A 24186-nucleotide genomic window follows, 5' to 3' on the forward strand; every position below is an offset into this window, starting at 1 on the left:
CAGGTGACACAAACATGTATTTATTTGGGGCTACATTTGAAGTGTCCCGATACATAATGATGATTTACTACAAGACATTCTGTCACTTTTAATAATGTCCATCCTTCCATCTGATGCTTTTTGCTGTTGTCCAGCCACACATTTTCAAATCCGCTTATCCTCACAAGGATCGCGGGCGTGCTGGAGCCTGTTCCAGCTGTCTTTGGACAGTAGGCGTGGTATGCCCTGAAATGGTTGCCAGCCAATCAGAGGGCACACGTAGATTGACAACCTTCCGCGCTCACAATCACACTGAGGTACAATTCCGGGTGTTCTATCAACCTACCATGCATGTTTTTGGAATGCGGGAGGAAATAGGAGCACCCGGAGAAAACCTACTCTCCGTGCCAGTCATTGAGCTTACAGGACTCGGCCTATTAAAACAAGGTGCATGCCAGCGACGACATTTTGTCCGATGCCGTGATTGTTCAAAACAAAAGTTCGGTAGGCGTGCATAAGTTGTCGCATTTCTCAATCAGCACAGACCATTGCAGTGAATGTCCCTCCTTTCTCAAACAGTTCACATTGGAACAAGATCGATTCTGTGGAGAACTTCTCTGAGGTATGCCGGGAGAAGCTATGCCACATTCATGAAACAGATTGCACTGTCTGAATCTGATCCGATAGGCTAATTTACAAGGTGTAAATGAGCAAGCTGGTGATTAAATACTGCTTCAATAAATGAAAAGACAACCTCTGTGTTCATGGCCATGTGCTTACATATTTTTCTTTTTCCCGAAGGACTCTGGCCTCCCCCTATCGCAAAGAATGGGCTCTTGCATCTCCACAACTCCCTTGCTCCACTTGCACAAAAGTCGTACTCGTTATTGGTTGGTCAGTGGAGGCGGCGGGGTGAGCAGTGGCTACTTTTCATGAGACAGGAATGCCCCATCAAAACAGTTCAGTGAGGTTTACAAAAGATGGTATAAGAGTATGCAGATTATTTGGGAATTTTCACAAAATAACATGTATAACAGTAACAGTTTGTATTTTACAGTGTGTGTGTGTGGGGGGGGGGGGGTATGTCTCCTTATTCATTTTAGCATTTGGGAAGCATGAACATCCTTACTTTGACTTTTACTGTAGGCGGAAAAATTATGGTTATGGAAAAATTTTATTCCCCAAATATTTGTAATGTACAGTTTTATCATCATTATGTCTTTGCTGATTCTGATCCTTTATGTTTTCATCTTACACGCTGCTTGAATTTTTCTCTACTCCGGAGACATGGCTTTTGTATGCCAGTGAAATTACATGTTTGGTATTTTGTTCATGAAACTAATTTGCATTATATCTGCTTCATAGCCATTCTTGTGAATGTGTCTTTTCGATTTCATTGTTCATGTCTCTGTTATCTCTGCGGCTGTCTCTTGCCCAGGTCATCATTTGAAATGGTAATTGTTGTTCCCCCAAATCAAGTAAACATTTAAATGTACAGCATTAATATGACTGGGGCTGATTTACATTATTTACATTTTTACTCAATTTAACGACAACTATTGATGAGGTTGCCCCAAGAGTGGATTACGGTACTTTAGAAGTGAGAAAAGGGACTTAAACATCACTTTTTCACACTGCAACCACCTTGTATGCAGAGATATTGATGATTTTTAAGCATCACGTTGGACGCTAATGATTTCTGCATTGACTGATTCTGTCAAGGCTAATGATTGTACTTTTCCGTGTGGTAGGAAAAAAAAATCGAGAGGCAATCCTTGATATTTGCATTATGTCATTCACATCTCTGAACATATTAAGTCGATAGTCACACAACACTGGATAGCCATCAAGATGGTGTCTCAGTGGGTGGCGAAGGTAGCAAAAATTGAATTTGTCAACTTTTCTGACTAACATTGGCAAAAATCAGCGGGTAGCCTCTGTCATGAGTGGCATTTAGCGATGCTTTGAAAAAATGTGAATGTTTTGGCAATTGTCTGCACAAGACAGATGGTGACTTTTCACCACTATTTCGGACATTATTGCTAGGTCTAGCAACTATTTGCCACTGATTGGGAACCTTTGGGAATGTTTGAAAACTTATGGACTAGCAGGCATCGACCCAATCCAATGAAAACGTGCGGCAAACTTTCCCAGCATTTCATTTTCTGCTGTCCAACCATCGATGATGGAAATGTGTGTCTCATAAAATTGAACCCAAATGATTACGACTGTTTTGCAAACACTTGCCACTGTAAGTGAAATAGTGAATTGCTCAAAATTTTTAACTTGTTCAAAATCTCTGACAAGAAAGAACATTCGTGACAAGTACAACTGTTTGCAAACTTACCTTTTATAAAGATGTTATAAACCAGAGGAAATCCCCCCAAACAAGAGCGATGGGGAAACGTAGACCTTGGAGTGAAATGGCACTCAAAGACGACCCTCTTACAGCTGACCTCTGGAGGAAACCTTTTCAAAGAGATCTTATCTTGTGTACGTGTTTTCTTATCTCTTTCTACATGGTGCACCAAAGAGATTTACAAGGCAGTGGGTGCATTATGAACCACAGACAGCATGCATAGCAAGTCCCGATTTAGACAACAAATTGTTTTCTATGCCTGACCAACATTTCCTGCACATTTCTAAAAACACCAGTTTATCACATATCCGACTTGATTTAGTTGGTTAATGAATTACATTTTCTCCCTCCAAAACAAAACAAAAAACTGAAGAAAAAAACTTAGTTCAACAGATATATTTTTCAAATAAGGGAATATCTGGCTTTATAAAGGGCTATTGGCACAGTAAATGGAAGACAAAGTCCATCATGGGTTTTTAGGGGGTGGAAAGGTGCAATGACTTAATTCCATTTGAAACTGAATCGTTAGCTGTCTCTAACCACCGGTCTGTGGCCTAGTACCACACTTCGGGCCAGTTGGTACTGGGCCACACAGTCGTACAAGCAGACATGAAGCCAAAATACATATACAGAGCATGCCCATCTTATAGCGCATATATATATATATATATATATATATATATATATATATATATATATATATATATACTGTATATATAATATACACACACACACACACACAATACAATACATGCTGATTTATATAGCGCTTTCACAACAGCGGCAGCTGTAACAAAGTGCTTAACAAAACAGTTAACATAAAATTATTTATATACGTGTATGTGTGTGTGTGTGTGTGTGTGTGTGTGTGTGTGTGTGTGCGTGCGCGGGTCTAAATAGATTTGGCTTCGACTGTGGTTTCCCTTGCATAACTGGAACTCAAAATTGAGACTTTGGGACTTTTAGGCACTTGTTATGGTTAAAGCACATTAAGGATGACAACTTTCATTACATTCATTAAATATGTATTGAAATAGATGAGTGACATACGCTCAACACTGTGGTATTCGCAACATGTTCAAAGAAATTGTTATGTAAAAAAACACACATCCAGAATTAAGATGGTGACAAGTTTCAAAACCACAAATGCACAGTCTACTACTTGAGAGTATCCCATGTGGTCCGAAATATGACTCCCGAATATAGACTCAGGGCTCTATGTTTGTGCACGCTGCTAAGGCGAGGCATGGTGTAAATCGGAGCAGGGGTGGGTTAGGCTGTGTGTTGGTATTTTTGCAGACTCACATCGCTCGGTGTATTTAAAAGCAAGCATTTTGCATCGCTTTGGGCATAAAAACAGCCTTCTTGATTCACCAACAATCGAAGCAGCTCCTCTCCTTCCCTTGAGAAAATTGGGTTAAGTTGGCCAGGGCAACAATTTTTATTTTGAATCGATATTATGTTGAATGCAATTCTATTGATACTGATCAGGTGCCTATCATATATATATATATATATATATATATATATATATATATACACACCAGCCATAAGTACATGTACAGTGTTATATACAGTACAAAATGTCAGAACCAATTTGATACAAACACTGAATCAGATTTGGGTGTTGACATCAGCAGGGTAAATCCAGCCTTTAAAAAAATAAATACACATACATGGTCTCCAGATGACAGTTAGTTGTCATGACCACAACACACATTTAGAATGCATATGATTTCGAGGCTTCTTTCCAAATTATTTATTCAACTCTAACAGGTCACTTTTTTTTGTGTGTGTGTCCAATTGAGGTAGAAAATAAGCGGCAGCTAGATTGGGCCTTTTCAGATGGTAATTTGAGATTCAATTCAGATGTGAAATGAATGTGAATTGCTGCATGCTTCGAGATGTTATCATCTAACCTTTCAATGCATTGTGTAGATGCATGTGTGTGTTTACACACATGTGTGTGTGTTACATGTGCTCATTTCTAAACTTGGCTGGTCCTGAACCATGACTATCCTCTTAAATATAAGCAATAGTTGTGGGCAAAATGCGAACTCAAGTGATAGAAGACTAGGTCATTAACAACTGATAAAGTGAATATAAGTACACAAAAGAACAATCAATGTGTCTCTTTTTGGGTCTTACCAGGAAAAAATGTTGGCCCATATTTATTACAGACTTGATTTATCTGATTCACTGATCGGGACTTTTGGCCGTGAATCCCCATGACAGTCTCGTTCCTCAAGAGCAGTGTGTGGAGTACGTTCAATCCCACATTGGTAAAGTTAAATATGCATGACTACGGGACGAAAGCTATACAATGAAGGAAAGTTTGTCAAAACATGCAAGGGAGAGAGAGGGGGTGAGGGGATGGGACGGGGGCAATTTATGGTACCAAATTCTGTACCTTCTTGCTGCGCAGCAACGGTGCTAACGCCTGCGTGTATCTAGGTCTTATTTTCTTAATGATTCTTGTTTAGAATGGTCATGGGCACTGACTGGATGATCTGGGAGGCACATTACAGCAGAAAGCAAAGAGAGATAGAAAGTACTTTAAATGTACAGGATGTTTTTTTTTTAACCATGTTAATCCATCCTGATTAATCCTTTGGCTAAACCAAATGAAACTAATGGCTTGATGGTAATCTTTATCTCACCAGGCTGAGGGTGAACTCAGTTGCAAAAATGCAGAATGCAAAGATTTATTGTGCCTCTTTGATTTTGCTTGTGGGGCCCGATTGCTATTTCTGCTGGGTTACATTAAAAATACCATGGGAGTGGTTCTTAACCTTCTTAGAGGTACCGAACCAACCAGTTAATATTTACATTCACCGAACCCTTCATTAGTGAAAAATAAATATATATTATTTTTACAGAAAATATTTTTTTATATTCAAAATATATTTGAATTGAACGACCAACTATCATGACAGTCACACGTTGACTGCCAAGCAAACTAAATTTCCCACGGTACTGATTGGACAAGCAATGTCATGTCATGTCTGCAGCAGGCGTGTCATAACTAATTGACATGTTGAGTGCGGTGTGTCTTAAAAAAACAAAAACAAAACTACGATACAGATGTGGTTCAAACATGCCTGTAGAGTAACTGGGTAAAGGATTGACAAATTCTTTAGAAGAAAGCGGATACAATACAGCCATCTTTCCACCCAGGCAGTAAAGTAAATTCAACTTCCCCCTGACAACCAGGAAGGCATAAGCCTCATCTGGCTTAAGTTTGCTCCGTTTGGTGTGTGGGTGTTACGGAGGTTGCTACACAATTAGTGTGACACAACTAATTAAGCGGGTTTGCATCAAAACTTGTGCCTCATAAAAAAAATTAAAAAAAAACATTGAAAAGGAAAACTGTGAATTGGTGTTGAAGATTCCATCACCCACACCCAAGAAACAGCAGACAAAAAGGAACTACTGGGTAAATCTTTACAAAACAGGTATTGTTTGAAAGGGAATTCAACAAGGATTCCAAATACACAATCATTGAGATGATAGGTGCATATTATAGTAAGATGACTTTTTTTTAACCCTGATTTTTACCTTGAAATGGACCTTGTGGATCAGGCAACCTTGATAATTTTTTTCATGAAAAACCTCTCACGTTCTTTTCAGTTTTTATTATTAGTATTTTTTTTTTACTAACAACAAGGAGTCAAAGTATCCATTCTCTCAGTTTTTAGTCAAGGAATATTCAACTTCAACTGACCATTCAACTTTCAATGAAAACAGTGCATGATTTTTAATTTGAATTTTTTAACATATGGACACAATTTCACACTGTTTTGAGGACTACTTTGATTTAAAAAAACAACAAATAAAATCTAAAGAGGCTTTACTAATTTGAAAGAGCTGGCTCCTTTTAAGTGAGTTAGTTCTCTTCCCACATCCAGAATTCCCATCACCACTGTAGTCAAACATATTTTAAAACTGCCTTTCCTTAGAGTAGAGCAGGGGTGTCCAAGACCGGTTTTCGAGACCCCCTAACGGTCCTCTTTTAAACATCTCTCTCTTCCACGACACCTAATTCAAATGATCAGCTCATCAGCAAGTTTTGTAGAAGCCTGTTAACGATTCTAAAATAGGGGCTCTCCAGGATCTGACTTTGGCGCCCCTGATGAAGACATTTACATCCTTTGTCAACACCTTTTACACTCTTGTTCAACTATTAGACTGAAGTTTTTGTTGTGTGTTCTATAAAATGTATAATATTGAAAAATGACTGTGTGCTCGCCGATACGTACAATTCTGGATTGCTAATAATCCTTAACCCTTTCATGCACCATGTAACCTGATAACATGATCAGCGGTCCACTGTAGTAACCGCTGTTCCTGAAAGGGTTTTCAACTATACCTGTAATTTTATGAGCCATATAATTTAGAAATACGTTTGAGACAATTTTGTTGGCTTGCTTTCATGGCTTGAGCCATTCTGAGAAAGTGTCTCAGTCTCACGCTGTGGAATCAAGTGCTTTTCACCACAAAGCAAGGGAAGGATTGAAGATTTATTGGAGTGCTCTTGTGCGTCGGATGCACATCCCTATAATCGATCTGTTGAAGTATTACCACAGTAAGCTCACTCCAGTGGTTTGGCTTTCTCCCATCCCCCATTTATGTTTTGATCAATGAAGGTCTCCTTTCCGTAGTCAACCCGGAACCTCAAGAAGCTACAATGGGACCAGAGCCAAACGACTCACATACTGGGGGGGAAGGCCTGTATTTCTCATTCAAACATCAGTCCAATATAAATAATCACTGACAGACATTTCTCAAATAACTTTGATGGCACCGCCTATGGGAATTGCAGTTAAGATATGGAGACATTAGAAATGTCGACTACACATCGGGGCTTTGAAAAAAATACATCAACATAGCCAAATCGAAATATACTGCTGATCTCTAACTCTACTGGGAGAAAACCGTGAGTGACGTATTCAGGTTGTTGTCAGCTACTGTATGTATTGTACATACATTATTAAAATCCTTTGAGCTGTCTTGTACGAAATGCAACGAAATCTTGAAAGGTATGCCACCCTACGCTTCACTCACTTTCACTTTCACTTGTTTGACAATGAAATCATCATCTGTTTGGATTTTGTAATTTTAACCACAAGGAATGATAACATTGATACTTTCCCATCACAACCATCCATATATTCCATTATTTTCCCGAGACATTTATATGCTAAGGCCGCCCAGTGGCCCAGTGGTCAGCGCGTGGACCTCATAGTGCAGAGGTTCAATTCCAGCTCCGGCCTCCCTGTGTGGAGTTTGCATGTTCTCCCCGGGCTTGCGTGGGTTTTCTCCAGGTATTCTGGTTTCATTGCAGGCTGATTGAACACTCTAAATCAGGGGTGTCCAAACTTTTTGCCAAGGGGGCCAGATTTTATGTGGTAAAATGCCAGGGGGCTGACATTCTTTACATTGAACAACAATATTGTTCAACAAATTTTAGTAAGCCAGTCTGTTGCACATTTCCATTTTTATTTTATTTTCAACAATCTTAAGAATTTCTTTTGGTTCATTTGAAACAGGTATATCACATGCAACTGCTTATTCACTTGACTTTTTCTTAAACAGAAGTCTCCTGAGTGCAAATTGATTTGAAACATAAAATGTATCACCATGACTTTTCAATAGTCACAAAACCTTTGATTCGAACAACAGGGAAATGAACAAGCAATACACATATCCACAACTGCAAGGATCATTTGAAATATGACATATCAGTCAATATAAACACGGAGTGATGTCTTGTTAACTCGTGAGTGATGCCCTCTAGTGTCTAAATGCTATTACTCATTTTGTGAATGCTATTACTCATTTAGCCACTTGAGGGAAGCAGTACTCTATGAAACATCACTCACCAGTCTACGAGACCTCAGTCAATGCAACGTGTTCCATTGCGCCCAACCTGCGGGCCAGACGGCACTGATTTTATGACAGGGGCCGCGGGCCGGATGAAATTCGACCGCGGGCCGGATTTGGCCCCCTGGGACGGACTTTGGACATGCCTGCTCTAAATTGTTCCTAGGTGTGAGTGTGGCCGTGGTTGTTTGTCTCTTTGTGCCCTGTGATTGGCTGGCAACCGGTTCAGGGTGTCCCCCGCATACTGCCCCAAGACAGCTGGGATAGGCTCCAGCACCCCCCGCGACCTTTGTGAGGATAAGTGGATCAGAAAATGGACGGATGGATGAATATATATGCTCACCTCTCATTATTCATCCACACTTCACTACACATGCTGAACAAACTTTCACAGGTCCGTATACAAAATTATTAATTTAATTGCAATAACACACATTTAACAATTCCAAGACCCACAACAAGTCTTAACAATCAGTCAGGAGGTGCATGCTCCTGAAAATCTCTGAACAGCTCTTTTGTCACAGGAGTTCACCGCAAGACCATTAGCATCTCCGGTGCGTTCACTTATTTTGCAATTCTTCTGCACTTAACAAAGGGCTCCTGTAACCTCTATAAAGGAGCAAATGTAAACCAACAGTCACACAGAAGAGTGCAGTACATATTTAATATATCATGCCACCACCACCACATTTCATTGAGAACAAGTCTTTCAAATATTCTGACATAACACATATTACGCTGTCAGTTGTGACAGCCCTGTTTCACCATTCAACATAAATGGAACAGAAACATTGCCAATTCAAGGTACATTCAGACAACATGCTGACAATGCAGCAGTGGCAGTTTAGGGTATCTTGGTTGACAGGAATATGCAGTTTACTTCATACCCTCACTCGCATTAATTACAGGCAGTTAAAAATGATATCACTGTTGACAACAATTAACTACAGCAAAAGCAATACAACACAAGAGGGAAGTTTGCTTCCAGAGCAAGGTGGCCTTCAGGAAGGAACTGGACCTGACAACTTATTCCCTCGATTTAACGTCGTTTACGCACGTACATCAATGTTAAGGACCCAAAATAAATAACTGCATACGGTACGTTAATACACATCATTGGAAATCGATGTGTACATATGAGTATACAACTATTTCACACACACACGCACGCACGCACGCACGCACGCACGCACACACACACACACACACACACACACACACACCACCGTCGGTCACTGATCCCCCAGCAGTGGTGAACCAGATAACACGCAAGTGCCCCTTGATGTGCTCTCAAACAAGAATGACCTTTACGAGCACCCTAAGGGAAACCTATCTTGCAGCCTAACATGCTCAATCCACTAGCTCCTGGCTGAAGTTAACAATGTATCACACCTGTTGTCTAATGCACAGCTAAAGATCATTTTAAAGATGCCAAGATAAATGTCCTAAACAGACCATCAGACGCTCCTGAGGGTGGCATGACCTAAAGTGAGCTTAACAAACTGTGCTATTGAGAGAGTGTTGCACCCTTTGATTGATATACAGGTATTTTATTAAGGGATATTCAATGTACGTTTTGTGGTGCACACTACCTACAGTCATGCAAGGAACAGATTCAGAGTGACTGAGTTGCAGGAGGGTTGCGTTGTTGGGGACAATGCCTTGTTCAAGGGCACATTGACAGCAGCCAACAAGACCAGCATTTTCTGACCATCAGTGGTCATTTTTACTTTTTTGTCAGCATCAGGTCTCGCACCATGACCCCTAAGTCCTTGCTGAGTGAACAATTTTCACCCACATGCTATGTGTTAAACAATTTCATACATATACAAAACGTTACCCTAATCACTACTTCAGGGAATATGGCGGAGAGGCATAGTTGGTAGGAACATCAAACTGGAATAAATTAGCATGACCCGAAATGAAAACAACATTTCATCCACTGCTAAATTATTGAAAAATAAACAAACAAACAAACAAAAAACACAGCACAGACCAGCATGGTTTTGTTGTATTTCTATGCTGGTCTTTCTGGTGTCACTAGCAAGAAAATAAAAATCATACAGATCTCATATCAAGACATACACTGTTGGTAAGGTATGACGGATGCATAGAAAACATCAAGATGTAAACAAAGTCGTGTACATACGATATGAGCCAGATTTAGAAGTGATTCCAAATTTAGATACTGCATGACAAGAATAATTACAGCATGGTATGTTCTTGATGACAATGGGAGTAGACAGAGCGTTGAAGCTCTTTCACAGAAAACTCATCTCCAGAAACAGGATTTTTTTTTTCCCGTTATCTCCAGATGTAAGATTATTTCAGAACAGAAAAAGAGACAATTCCCTTTTAGGATTAGAGTGGAGTTATTCAAATCATAACTAAAGCATATAAAAGCAGCAGCTGTAAAATATTTCCATTCCTTTATAAACTCGTAATCCAGGTTAAAAGAGTGACTACAGCACAAATTCAAGATAAATCAGCATGTATTGTATTGTATTGTATTGTATTGTGTAAGTGTGGAACTGAATTAACTATGAATATCAGTGATGGAGCTCGGCTCAAAATTTGGATGACTGATCAAACGACTACCTGCCTTCGAACGTGGATGGAGTTTACCTGGGAAAATTGTGTTACCCGCAAAGTCAAAACCATTCACATTTTGGAAATGTGTAAAGGTCGTTGGGTTCATGAAGTTAGTCGGTGAACGAATGAGTTGGTTAATTAGCTACTCGATTGCCTTCAGCCTTGACATTATGTATCTTACCATTTGCAGGATGGTACTATAGTTATATATGAAAACAGAATGAATATTTGATCATGGTAAAGATAATAAAACTTTTAAAGGTCCGATTTTCAAATAAGTAAATATGAAGAGACAGAAAATATTTGTTTTTTTTCCGCACTATAAGGCCCTTCGGAGTATAAAGTGCAGCTTGAGTGACTGGCCTATTTTAAAACTGTTGTCATATACAGGGCACACCACATTATAAGGCGCATAGAATAGAAGCTATACAATAGTGGCTGCAGTTGCGCTGTGCATCCACTATATGGTGGTAGACCAAAGGGAATACAATACAATACAGCTTTATCTATGTAGAGGCTTCACAATTGCTGCAGCTGTAACAAAGCACTTTACAGAACATAAACTATAACGTCCAAGAAATCTGAATATTGATCCAATACAAGGAACATCGGATGATTTTTTTGTTGTTCTACTTCTTCCTTTCATAACTTTGCTGCTGTGAATCTGGAATTTCTCCATTGCGAGACTAATAAAGGTTTTCTTAATCTTAATCTTAATGATAAGGTGCACTGTTGGCTTTTGAGAAAACGGAATGCTTTTAGGTGTGCCTTGCAGTGCGCAAAATACTGTATGTCGAAAAGTTGTTTGTTTTTATTTGCCTGTAACATCTTCAGTTCTGGAGTTTTTGGACTTTTAAGAGCAGAACATGCATGAGAATAAGCGGTATAGAAAATGGCACTTGGACTGTGGTTTCAATGCTTATGTTTGTCTCGTGTTAATTCAACTGTCTGTTTACTGCCGCAGTGCAAACAGAATGTTTTGTTTTCTTCTGCTTCATTATTCATGTCCTCAAAGGAGTGGTTTGCTGCCATGTTTGGCACAGGATTGTTTTGTTTAGCGTTACCCGTTACATGCACCCCATCTAACCTTACTTCGCACATAATAAATTCAGAATCAAGAGCCCACACTCGCCGGCAACCCAATTCTTGTTGCCTTTTCGCCTCCACAGAACCTGCATAAAACAGGTTCAGGGAAAGGATAATGCTTTTGCACACACAAAACTGTAATTTTAGATTAGATAGACATTTAAATTAGCTCTTTAACAGTATAATTCAACTGTTACAGCGAGCGCCTGGTACTGATCGGATATGGGGACTTATGTGTAACATTTCCTGGTGTTTGGAATGTGATTTATATTCACATTGTGTTGCGCATGCACACAGTTAATCTCACATTAATCAAATGGAAATTCTGCTTTGCTCATCAAGGGCACACAGGTACAGCAAACAACAAGAGGAAGGGAGATTGACTCACTCTAGAAAACAATCATTCATCTCAATGGAATTCATTCGGGATTCAGTCTAGTGGGTACAAATTGGAGGTTAATTCACCGATAAATATTCATATGGACTAAAGGTAGGGGAAGACTCAACGACCTAGTAAGTTAAAACAACATCAATTGAAACAACTTTCCAGGATTATTTGACTATCGGTAGTTATCTCTTGGGTGATCACAGCATGGCTATACGAAAAAAACAAAAAGCCGGATTTCATCTTACTGTGGTGCACTTTTCTTCATGGAAAATTTGGTATTAGAAGCATTGCGGTGTAAGAGGGAAGATGGTGGTCGGATGGGTGGGCAGCGAGGCACAATTATCAGTGAACCATCAACTCCCCAGTGCCAGACATAATTTAATGTTCACTGCTATTAGCTGCTAACAAACAAGTCGCTCCAGGGTTTGTCCTGATAAGAATAGAGTGTCGACAAAAGGTAAATAACACGAAATTCAATCCATGCAATTAGGACAATGGGAACATTAGCCATCGGATTTAGTAATGTCAAGGAAAACGGACACATCACTTTAGGTCTTCCAAATCTCATCAGAGGAGACGAGACGCAGGTGGTGGGCGGAAGTCAAACATGGTGATGTCATATGGTGACAAAGTAAAACGTTAGAGACAGACCAACAGACTGTAAGGAAAAACAGAGTTGCTTGAAATTGTTCAACCACATGCTGAGCTCAGACGACAAGTACACATTGAACAATTGTAACATGCAATCTATTACCTTGTACTTTGATAGCTACAACTGATCTTTAGTTCTGTCAGGACCTGTTTTATCCCTATTGCAGCCGCGCCATAATGACTCATGACAGTTTATGTCCTGGGGAATGAGGGAATACAAGATACGGATGTCAGATAGTCATGTCATTTTTCTCTAGCTCTGTAAAAACAGCAAAAATGGGCAAAGCCTCATGTGCAGAACATTGGATATTATTCAGCCCAGAATTAAACAAACAAACAAACAAACAAACAAAAAAGACATTACGATTCAGCATTAATATCAGCAAAAATTTAGACAGGAATGTATATATATATATTATATGTATATATATGTATATATATATATATATATATATATATATATATATATATATATATATATATTATTTTTTTTTAACTGACATCAGTCAACATATACCGTACTCTAAATTTGTCCATGTAGAGACAGCAGCTACAGTCCATCCATCCAGCCATTCTTACACTTATTCTCACTCAAGCCGTGAGTTTGTCGGTGCCGGTGTTCTAACCCGTCATCCAATGGGTCACCCAGGAAAGCAAGGAAAACAAGCACAAGCACATCTGACCACAATGGAGATTCCGAACAGCCAAGATTATATGTATGTGTACCCATTTACACACTCTTGAGGGCTTGAACATTGCAAGAACTAAAGCAAGGGCAGACACATTTTTTGGGGCCCTCCCCATCCTGGTTATAACTTTTGAACAATGCATACCAAGACTAGCCTACTTTCCATAGCTTCTCCCTCTTTCCATCACCTCTCTAAAAAGTTCCCTCACAATTGCATAATGGCATTTTGCAATTTTTGGCCAATTTTGTGAGATCAGTCTTTTTATTTCGTCAATCTAATGACACCACCTGAAAGCAACGCACCAATCAATTACAAAAGCAGCATATGTTCCTGATGGTGTTGCTTGGTGGCCTTGAGCTTTCCATAAAACGGACAGATTCTTGGACCAATGGGGGACTGTTGTTAGCAAAGAACTTTAATGTTCGCCTGCTGCCACTAAAGCAGAGCCAGGAACATGCAGCCGAAACAGTGTGGTAACAGGACAGAAACCAAATCACAATTGAAACCTTTTTTCAGAAGCGTCGAGCGAACTGTTATTCATCTGTCGCCCTGCATAATCGTGCCCAAAAAAGTCAGTGGGGAAGCATCAGTCAAATCCCTTTACTTAATTCATTTTAGGTTGAGATATTGTCAGGTTAGTATTATGTAGACTGCTGTTGTAATGGTGTAATGGATGACACGGAGAAGAGTTGTACAGGTTATAAGTTTCCAGTTGTTTAATTTTCAGCCATGTGAATGGTGAACATTTGTTTTTGATGATTTTGGTGTTGTTTTCCTATCACAAAACTCTGGCCTTTGAAAAGAGGCGAGTGGGTGTATTGGCTTTTTAATTCACCGTACTGCATGGATTAAACTGCTAGAAAAAAAAGAAATGTAGTCAAAATTACTTTGTTTCACAGACTCGACTTTTAAACCTCCATGACCTTAACCCATCCTTGAACTTGCTGACTGGTCATTCTTTCCGGCTCAGGCCACCATTCAGACTTAGTGGAAACTAATTACTGTACATGAAAATTTGTGTTGAAAAAAATGAATGCATTTCATCACTGTTTCGACACCCCTAGTGACCGAATCTTTTCTCAGTACCCTAATTCATGGCACATCGATCACGTTTACAAGCACATATTAATCGGGTCACTGAGAATGCACTCTCTCCACTTGTTCGCTCTTCTCTGTGAAAGTCCTGATTTATGTGTACTGAGTAATGGTAAATGGGCCATCACTTGTCCAGTGACAAGGGATGACTCCTATTGATGACGCAGCATCTGGAGGAACAGGGGGTTCAGTCACTTGTGTGCATGGCTACGCTAAGAGGTTCAAAAATTAAGTTTGAAAAGCAAAGTAAATTCCATTACCAAACAACAAAATATGATGCTCAAAACACGCTTAGCTGTCCAAAATGGCATTACAATAGCCAGAAGTCTTATGTCATCATAAAGGAGGTAGAAGTAGAAGAAGCTGGCGACAGAGTGAAAGCAAAGCGAGTCCACTAACAAGATGAGCAGAGCTGCTGGCAATACCAACAGTTGATCCCTCGTCTTAGGATTCTTGTTGGGCGCCATGCATAGAGAGTGTCAAGAGCTCCAGTATGGATTAGACAGGCTGGGAGTTGCTTATACTCTTCAGGAGAACAGAGAGCTGTGCCACACTGGATTACACAGCTATGGAAAATGTTACACACTTTAATGCATGTGAGAGAGGGTTGAATAGAAACAGCAGGTAGACAGCACGCATAATTATTACAACAGTCAGGATTTCCTTTCATTTTGGAAAGCGTGGTGAGCGTGGTGTCCCTTAAGTGGATGTATTAGTAGTGTTGTAAAGCTTAATGGGCGTGGGGACTTGTGGTGGTGATGGGGAGTGATTATAGTGTCGAAAAAGTCATACAAACACGGAAGTCAAATAAGCATTATGCGCAATGTCACACGAGACATCAACTTATTTTGTGAGATGCCACACATCAATATCAGGGTGGGGCAAGTTAAATACTGGAGAGGGGCACATTTTTTTCATCAGTGCTAAAGGTGGGAGTGGGGGGGGGGGGGGCACATAAGACCACACATTTCCGAACCAGATGCATGACAACAATGCTCTTTTAAATTAAATATTGACAAAATACAGGTATTTATGAATAATACTGTCTCTTAATATATTTAATTTTTGGTCTTTATTTTTTGTATGTATAAAATATCCACCATTCTAACCCAACAACAAAGGGTGTGGCACAAACACCAAAATAACCGCATACTGTCGTTTTTTTTCCCCCAGTGCAAATGCCTCTCTTGCATAAAAATCACCATTAAAGGACAGCACAAAACTGTTGAACAAGACATCAACATTAAGTGCAAGACCTCATTTTGAAAATATTTTTGCAAACATAAATTCACTCAAAAGGTTACCGGTAATATTATTGAGGTAGTATGTGTGTCATGCACACCATTCCACTTTTGCTAAAAATAAATATAAGGTGCAGCATTCCAAATACATTGAACAAAATACTATAATTTTGAGGTTTAATTCATCACACACTCTTAGTATTCTGTACACAACTGTATAAGAGCACAGTCCAGAGAGGTTTCACATACAAGATAGTAACAAAAAAAAAACAGTGGTACAAACTATAGCTATATGCATCCAACCTGGTTTTATTGTATTCTAAATACCATTAAATATTGCAGGATTTTCTTTCTAGCTAGTCATATACGGTGATATGCCCTGAAGTGGCCCAGTCCGAAATAGTGTTTCCAACGATTTTAATGGAAAACATCTACAAATGGGGCAATAGAAACACAGCTAGTAATCCGTATAACGCAGCAGTGTTGATGTGCAGTCTGAATCTAAAAGCGATACCGGTGAAAGCGCCTATTCAATAAAGGCTGCAGAAGCTGTTATCGTTGGGGACGATGGAGCTCAAAATTCTGTCATGAACATCAGATGTAACATTTGTATTGAGAATGCAATAATTGTTTAACAAATGTCCTTGGAGTGAGAGAGAAATAGGATAAAATCGATCTTGAAACAATCGTGAGACTATCGCGTGGATGAACTGTAAATTAGAGGGAATGCTCATTAAATTGTTATAAAGCCATTAAGTATAGTGGTAGAGGTTTTACAAAGGATGTAGTTCATATTTTTTAAATTACCGTGGATAAAAATAGGTCCAAGAACTGCTCAAATTAAGGGGAGCTGCATCTTGCGCATGAGCTTGGTATATCTGCGGATTGTTTTGGTGGCAGGCATACAAAATAGTTCTGTTTTGTACAGCGCGATGATGTCATCCAGCTTTCAACCACATAAAAGTTAATTGAAGAATGAATTGTCCATCTGTGTGAATGATTATTTGAATGTGCTTTGCAACTGACCAACCCACCTCTTGCCAACAGTCAGATGGGTGGCTTCTATCTCACAAAAAACAAAGTAGGATAAACAGATGAGGTTTCTTGCTAATTATGTAACGACATGCCGATGTGCACATTTCACAAAGTTTTCATCTCCCCCCCAAAAAGTGCATAAATAAAGTATCCAACAATATTTTCTTGGGCACTTTCAGAAATAGAATCAAAAATCTCCTTAGTTTTTTTACTTATTTTTTATTTTCCGTGTATGCTCCTGTTATCATTGAAGTGAGGTGAAATCTTCTATTGGAGTTCAGGTATTGTTCTTGGAACCTAGCTTAAAAGTTAGTCATGCGCAGTGACGGATCTATGAGAAACACCGAAGTACTGGTATATATTGTACATAATAGCTTTTGAGAAACGGATTGTATGATTTCATGAAATCCCTAACACCTTGGGCTTTGTACAATACATTGGGAGATATGTTAACGGACAAAAGGGGTAATTTCCACATCAGAATGAATGTTAATTACAACATACAAATCAAGACAAAGAGAGAGGATGGAGAGCTTTCACGACTGAGAGACATTAATGCGCTGCTGTAATTACAGTTTTAAATAGCTGACTTTACAGTATATTCTGCCAGGGGAAAACTCTAAAGCAGTTGGAAAAATATCTCCCCGTTTCTTAAGCATGAATTCTAATCGAGGGATGACCAGAAACTCCACAGCATATGCAGCACACACAGAAAGCAGAATAGAAATGGAAGGAAATCACTCCTGCACTCCTTTTCATTGGGATGGAGATGGATGTGAGAGGGGAGGAAAATGAACAAAGCATTACCCTGCTCAAGGATGACCATTCGAACAATTTATGTTAGAAATGATCGGTATGCTGTTTTGAACCAAATTTATAAACAGCTTTAAAGCTATATCAAACAATACTGTTGTTGAATAAAAATCTTCTTTTTAAATATTTCCCCACATACATAATTTTTTTTATTTGTATTTTTAAATTAGTGCAAGCTTCTGATTATGTCGTGGAAATCCTCTGAGATTCTCTCCATGATTCAATCACAAAGTAATAAGGCCCGTTTATTTTTAGTTCTTTATACTGTATATTCATTTTTTGGAGGTAGGGTTGGAAGTGACTGGTAAAAAGTTCCAAAACATTGTTTTTACGTCAAAAAAGAACTAGCTTCAATTTGTGTTATTTAATTTTAACATATCTTTGATTCAAAATAGTTTGAACCACTTGCCGTAGGCTACACACTGACAGATGCAACCAGCAGGCAGGTGTGTTGTCTTAACAAATATGGAATGGGTAATTGAGGATTTTTTTTCAAGCTTCTGATTGTTGAACGACCCCAAAAATCCTGCTCGCGTAAAGCTTAATCGATGTACAATGCTTTTCTACGCGAGGTGATGAATTTTTAAAGGCGATGATAAAAGGAAACTTCCTTTTAATACATTTGTTTTTACCTCACATGAACATTTATCAGAGGATGAAAACATGAAAACGGCTTGCAATACACATACACACGGGGGAGCAGATGAATTTCAAGGACTCCCTGCTGTGGTATCTCCTTTTCCCGTCGGAGGCCCTGGCAGGATGATACAAAGGACAATGGAGGAAAAGAAAGTAGGCTCGAAATGAAAGCCAATCTGGCTAAGATTTGTAGACCTGACGCAAAGGTGAAGTTGAAGCAGGACAAGGAGGATTACAGAGCCCAGGCCAGTTGGCGTCGTTTTCTGCTTTTTAGTCTCACGGCAAGAGAAGAATTGCGTGAGAAAAAAGCAGAACATTTCAAGACACGGTGAGGGCATTTTCATCACATCTAATGATTTATTCTTTACCGTTGTGATATTCTGCGTTTACTGTACATTCTATGAATACAAAAGATATGCGTTTTACAGATGTCATAAGACCTTTTTTAAATTTAAAATGTGGGAAATGCTGAGTGTATTCATGTAGTACGTGATGGTGTGGTTTATTATTAGTGATCCCATCGCAGTTCGATGATGAATGTGATCTCCTACTGGAGAGGAGGATATGTCAGCAGTATGCCATTTGTCATCAAATGTGACCAAATTCATGACATTACATGAATACAAATGCATGAGCAAATAGCCAAGTTCAACGGTTGCCGAAATAAATTATTGGAAGATCTGAGTAATATACCTGATTGCTATGGTTGTCCTGGAAAAAACATTTATAATATCAATTTTAAAATAAAAAGACAAAGCGAGACTTATGCCTAAAATTACAAAACGGATTATCTTGATTTGACAAAAACAATTTGTACAATAACGACGACAGCAAATTGAGTGAGGAAAAATGTGGATATACAGTAGCAAATGATGAGACAAATGGTTCAGCGCTAGACAACTTATCCTGCGCATAGTCTATACAGGAAACAGACGGGCAAAACTTGCCTGCTTCTCCACAAAGGGAAATTTATCTGTGTCACTCACTCATGTTATCAGACAGCCGTCCCTTGAGCCTGTTGGCCCTGAGTCATTGATGGAACTGTCTTCCTCATTCCTCGACACGTCTTGTTCTCAATTTAAAGGGGAAGAGTGAAGTTATTTTCAAAAATACAAAAAATATTTTTAGGTCGCAAGTAATTAAATAAAACATATTATATACAGCATGAAAAAATAATTTCTGTTTCGAAAATTTGACAAAGTGATTACTTTGTTTTCCCGAAGTGAGGTCCCGACGTGCAACAGACCCGAAAGTGTGATGTCACATCACGAAAACGTTTAGGTGGCTCATGATGCAAAATGTACGGTCAAAAATTGATTCGGAAAGCAACATTGCAAACTTAGCCAATCGTTATTGTTTGCAATTCCAGGCTGTTGACGTGCTGTGCTTTCCCCACGATGGGATTACCTACTTGGTGCAAGCATTTTCGCTAGCACCGAGAGCACACGTTATAGTGGCTTGGTGTCCTGCATTGTCATTGCTAAGCTTCTGATGCGTTGTCGGCTGCTCCACACATTATATCGGCAGCATTGTTAGTTGCAAACCATGACAGAGGATTCCATCCATGCACTCATATAGTTTGAATGTTTTCGTAAGGGATTACATCCATGTACAAGTAAAGTACTTTGAATCGAATGTTTTCATAATTCAACAGTCCGAGTTTTTCATTGATTATCACGCCTACCTTTTTTGGCAAATCCGGTTGAGAAAACGGAAGTCTTCTAAGTGCTTGTAAGAAAGAATGCTCATCGACAGCGGCTTGAAATAAAATAATTTAGCGAGAACCAAAAAGCATTATTCCAATTTTCTGGTCCATTTACGTGCCCTATTCTTTTTTTTGGCCACTCAAGCAGCTGTTTGCCTGAAATGTGAACAGTGCATCACCACAGTGCTGAGGCAAAGAGGAGGTAACGGGGCAATCAAGAATCCAGTACAATGGCTGACTGGCGAGTTGGCATTTTTTAAATGACTTCAGGCGCCGGAGATTACCGAGAAAAAGCATTTTTACAGTCAAGTGTGTTGCTATGGGTCTAACTATGAACCTGGGTGGTGACGAGAGTATGCTTGAAGTAGTTTTAACCTTAAATATTACTCAAAAGATGGTTGGCCAAGTTTAACCTTACTCTTGACCTTTAAGAGGTGTTTTACTAAAGGCTTGCCACGTGCAAAATTGATAGCCCACGTAAACAGCTAATATTTTAACCAGGCACACTCAGGAATATGTCTGGTAAGTGTCTTAAGTTGCCGCATTGTTAGTCTGGAGAGTCCTGGGAGAAGTATATGTAAGTAGATTAATTTATTATGCACCAATTGATTTGTCAAACCTGAGATAAAATGTGATGCCCAATTTTGTGTCTTTAACCCTCAGAGTTTCATTTGAAACTTGTGGTGCTCTCCCAAATGTTCCACAGCAACCGAAACAACCCTCTTTTAAATAAGGCTGTAATTCAGTACCTGCTATTTGGGATCTTAGTAAACCAGGCAACCATTTTTAGCTCTAGCTGCTGAATATATCCACCAGTGTGCCTCAGGCCCTTCATTTGTCAAGTGTCGCCACTTATCTTTGTTTTTTTTCAATTTTTGTTCTTTGTCTGTGTCTCCTCAAGCCAAGAATATCTTTTGCAGAACTGGGGATGCACTATTCAGTAGAAACAGAGCAACAGTTAAGGCTTTGTCCCGAACATGATATGACTTACGTTAATGGGACCATCAGTATTAAGGCTGATGTGACTGAATATGAAGTTATGTAATATATGAAACACCCTGAATTAATATACAGTGATCCCTCGCTACTTCGCGGTTCGTTTATCGCGGTTTCACTGCATCACAGATTTTTTCAAGCCTATTCATAATTTTTTTTAAATCATATACTGTACATGGAGTACAATACTGTATATGTTGCTCTATGTGACTCGCTGTTGTTTTGCAGCTTCTCGCGGACCATTTGCGGACTTAAAAAAATGTGTTTATTGGTCACGACTTCGCGGATTTTCGTTTCTCTCGGGTGGTTTTGGTCCCCATTAATCGCGATAAACGAGGGATTACTGTACAGCAATTTACAGGCATGAATACACAAAAGTCACGAGAATACTTGCAACCAATCCCCTTTTCATTAAAATGTACCGACTAATACACTCTTTAATGGCTGCACAATCTTAACGGCCAGTGCCGTTTTAATCGGACACTTGACATGCATCGAATTAACTTATTAATACAATACATGCTGATTTATATAGCGCTTTCACAACAGCGGCAGCTGTAACAAAGCGCTTTACAAAACAGTTAACATAAAGTAAATTACAAACATATAAACACAACACATAACATAAAACACGGACAGTCATGCAGTTCTAACCACTTTTCAACTGCAGGGCACACAACTTCATCATCAGTGATCCTACCACACAAACTTCCTGGTCAATGTGTAAATGCACAAGTGACTAATCCTGCCTTTCTTCTGAGATAACTGCACACATTGGGTCCTAACACATTCCAATTAGAGGCAAATTATCACCACATTAAACATTCATATTCATAAACCGGCATGTTTACTGAATCGAGATAAACTGGGTCATATTTGGTTGTTTCAAATGCCCGCGTTTCCCTTTACTGTGATGTGGCTGCTGGCTTCAATTCTGCTGCAACAGTGTCCCCAGATAGAGACTTAACCTGGAGGCCAGCTGATGCATACACACTTCTGAACCCTCGCAACATAATGCAAAAATACAGCTCGTTCCACCACCCCTCAAGTGGAAAAATAAGTACATAAAAACACCCACATGGTGCAATTAAAAGGCAGTGAAGCTCTGTGGAGCAGAGAAAGGCTGCCTTAGGAGAAAGAGGTGAGGATGCATGACACGTTTAGCTTACAGGCTTCCACTAATTACCTGGCGTCAATGGTGAGGAAGGGAGAAGTGTTAAGTTGTAAATATTGTTCCAAATTGTGACCTTACGTGAGCCATACCATCTGCAAAGCGGGTCAAAAATGGTGCCAACTGACTTGAAAAATAGACTCAATCGCCAGTAACTTGTGTGATTTACGGATAATTAGTTAGTTCTTAATCAGTTCCTCACAAAAGTGAAATTAGTTTTAGCGGGAGGGAAACTGAACATTAGGTAGAGGGAAAACAGCAATCAAATGAATGGATTTCTGGTGTTCCAAATAAAACTAAAATCCACTATATTTGCATTGGCAACATTTTTGCTCAGATTTCCCCGATGCGCCAAATTATAAAGTATAGTATTTTCCGCATTATAAGGGGCACCCAAAAGCATTACATTTTCTCAAAAGCCGGCAGTGCGCCTTATAATCCGATTCGCCTTATATATGGATCAATAATCTGATTTTTTGGAGTTGGTACTTCGTTCTGTGTAGTGCTTTGTTACAGCAGTTGTGAGAGCACTATATCAATAAACCTGTATTGTATTTCCTTTAGCGTAGCTCCAGCTAGTGGATGCATAACATAACCTCAGCCACTATTGCATCTTCTATTCTATGTGCCTTATCATGCGGCGCACCCTTTATATGAAAACAGTTTTAAAATACGCCATTCATTGAAGGTGCACCTTATACTCCAAAGCGCCTTATAGTGCAGAAAACATGATATAATAACACAGTCCAGATATATTTGGACACTGACATATTTGTTCATATACCTTAATGTTTTTGACCTACCTAGTACCTGTGCGCCACTGAGCATGTCCGCCGTTTTGTGTTACCTCATTACAGATGCGTGAAAATCAACAACTCTATGTAATAGTGGTGGGTGAATCGACCCAAATATCACTAATGTCCATTCCAACATTGGTATAGATCAATATCAGCATCATGAGATCAATTCTTCAGTTGCTGTTTCTCTTCTTTATGCACTGCTGCAGTTTTATTCAAGCGGTAACATTCCTTACTGTATTTGTGTTACCACTGTCCACCTACATCAAGAAAATGTGACACACACCCAGAGGAACCATTGACATCAATGCAGAATGGCGTGAGAATCAAGTCTGAATACTTCGACACCGTGGAGACGAGCTACAACAAGGCAGCATTTATTTATATCAGCCAGACAAAATGGCACGTAAGATAATGAGAAGAAGGAACGTAGATGAGACCACTGGGCCGATGGGATGCCAATGATAGTTGTACGATTTATGAACGCTCACCTAGTCTTACAGAACTACAGTATATAAAAATGTCTTTTCTCCACCCATGAAAACACAATAAATGGTAGAGTTAATTTTTCTAAAGATTACCAATAACCCTCAAAATCTGTCATGTGACTGTATTCAGTTCGCAGTCATTGCACTTTCTTAACTGATTAACAGAAACTGAAAAAAACAAACACATTGCTCAGAGCCAGTCACGTCATCACTGGACCAAAAACTAAAAACATGATTTCTTCATTTGTAATCCATCTGCAAAAGTTCTGCAATGCGGCATTCACAGCATGTTGTTGTTCAATTGCGTGTTGAGGCTTATTTAAGTGTCAAAGCAGTGTGGCTATTTTGTATGAATGGAGCGCATTTATTTATGCGCTCCTGATACAAGTAAATGCATCTCATGCAGGGATCACACCGTTAGCTCAAGAAGCCTTTCTAGTGGAGAAAACACCCTTCTCACATTTTCTGTACTGCCAGTGCCATGCCGTTTTATACGAACCCGGTATGGGGAGGTGGGAGGGGGCATTTTTTTTTTCCACTTTACGTCCAGTGCCCACCAATCACTGTCATGCCCCTTTA

General features: G+C 39.3%; 1 protein-coding gene across 2 annotated transcripts in view; it reads right to left on the reverse strand.

The window, feature by feature from the left end:
* LOC127610320 (adhesion G protein-coupled receptor A1) overlaps positions 1-24186 on the reverse strand; it is a 147956-nt gene that overhangs the window by 53595 nt on the left and 70175 nt on the right. The gene's annotated exons all lie outside the window — the stretch shown is intronic.

The sequence above is a fragment of the Hippocampus zosterae genome, chromosome 11, assembly GCF_025434085.1.
Source record: "Hippocampus zosterae strain Florida chromosome 11, ASM2543408v3, whole genome shotgun sequence".
NCBI lineage: Eukaryota > Metazoa > Chordata > Actinopteri > Syngnathiformes > Syngnathidae > Hippocampus > Hippocampus zosterae.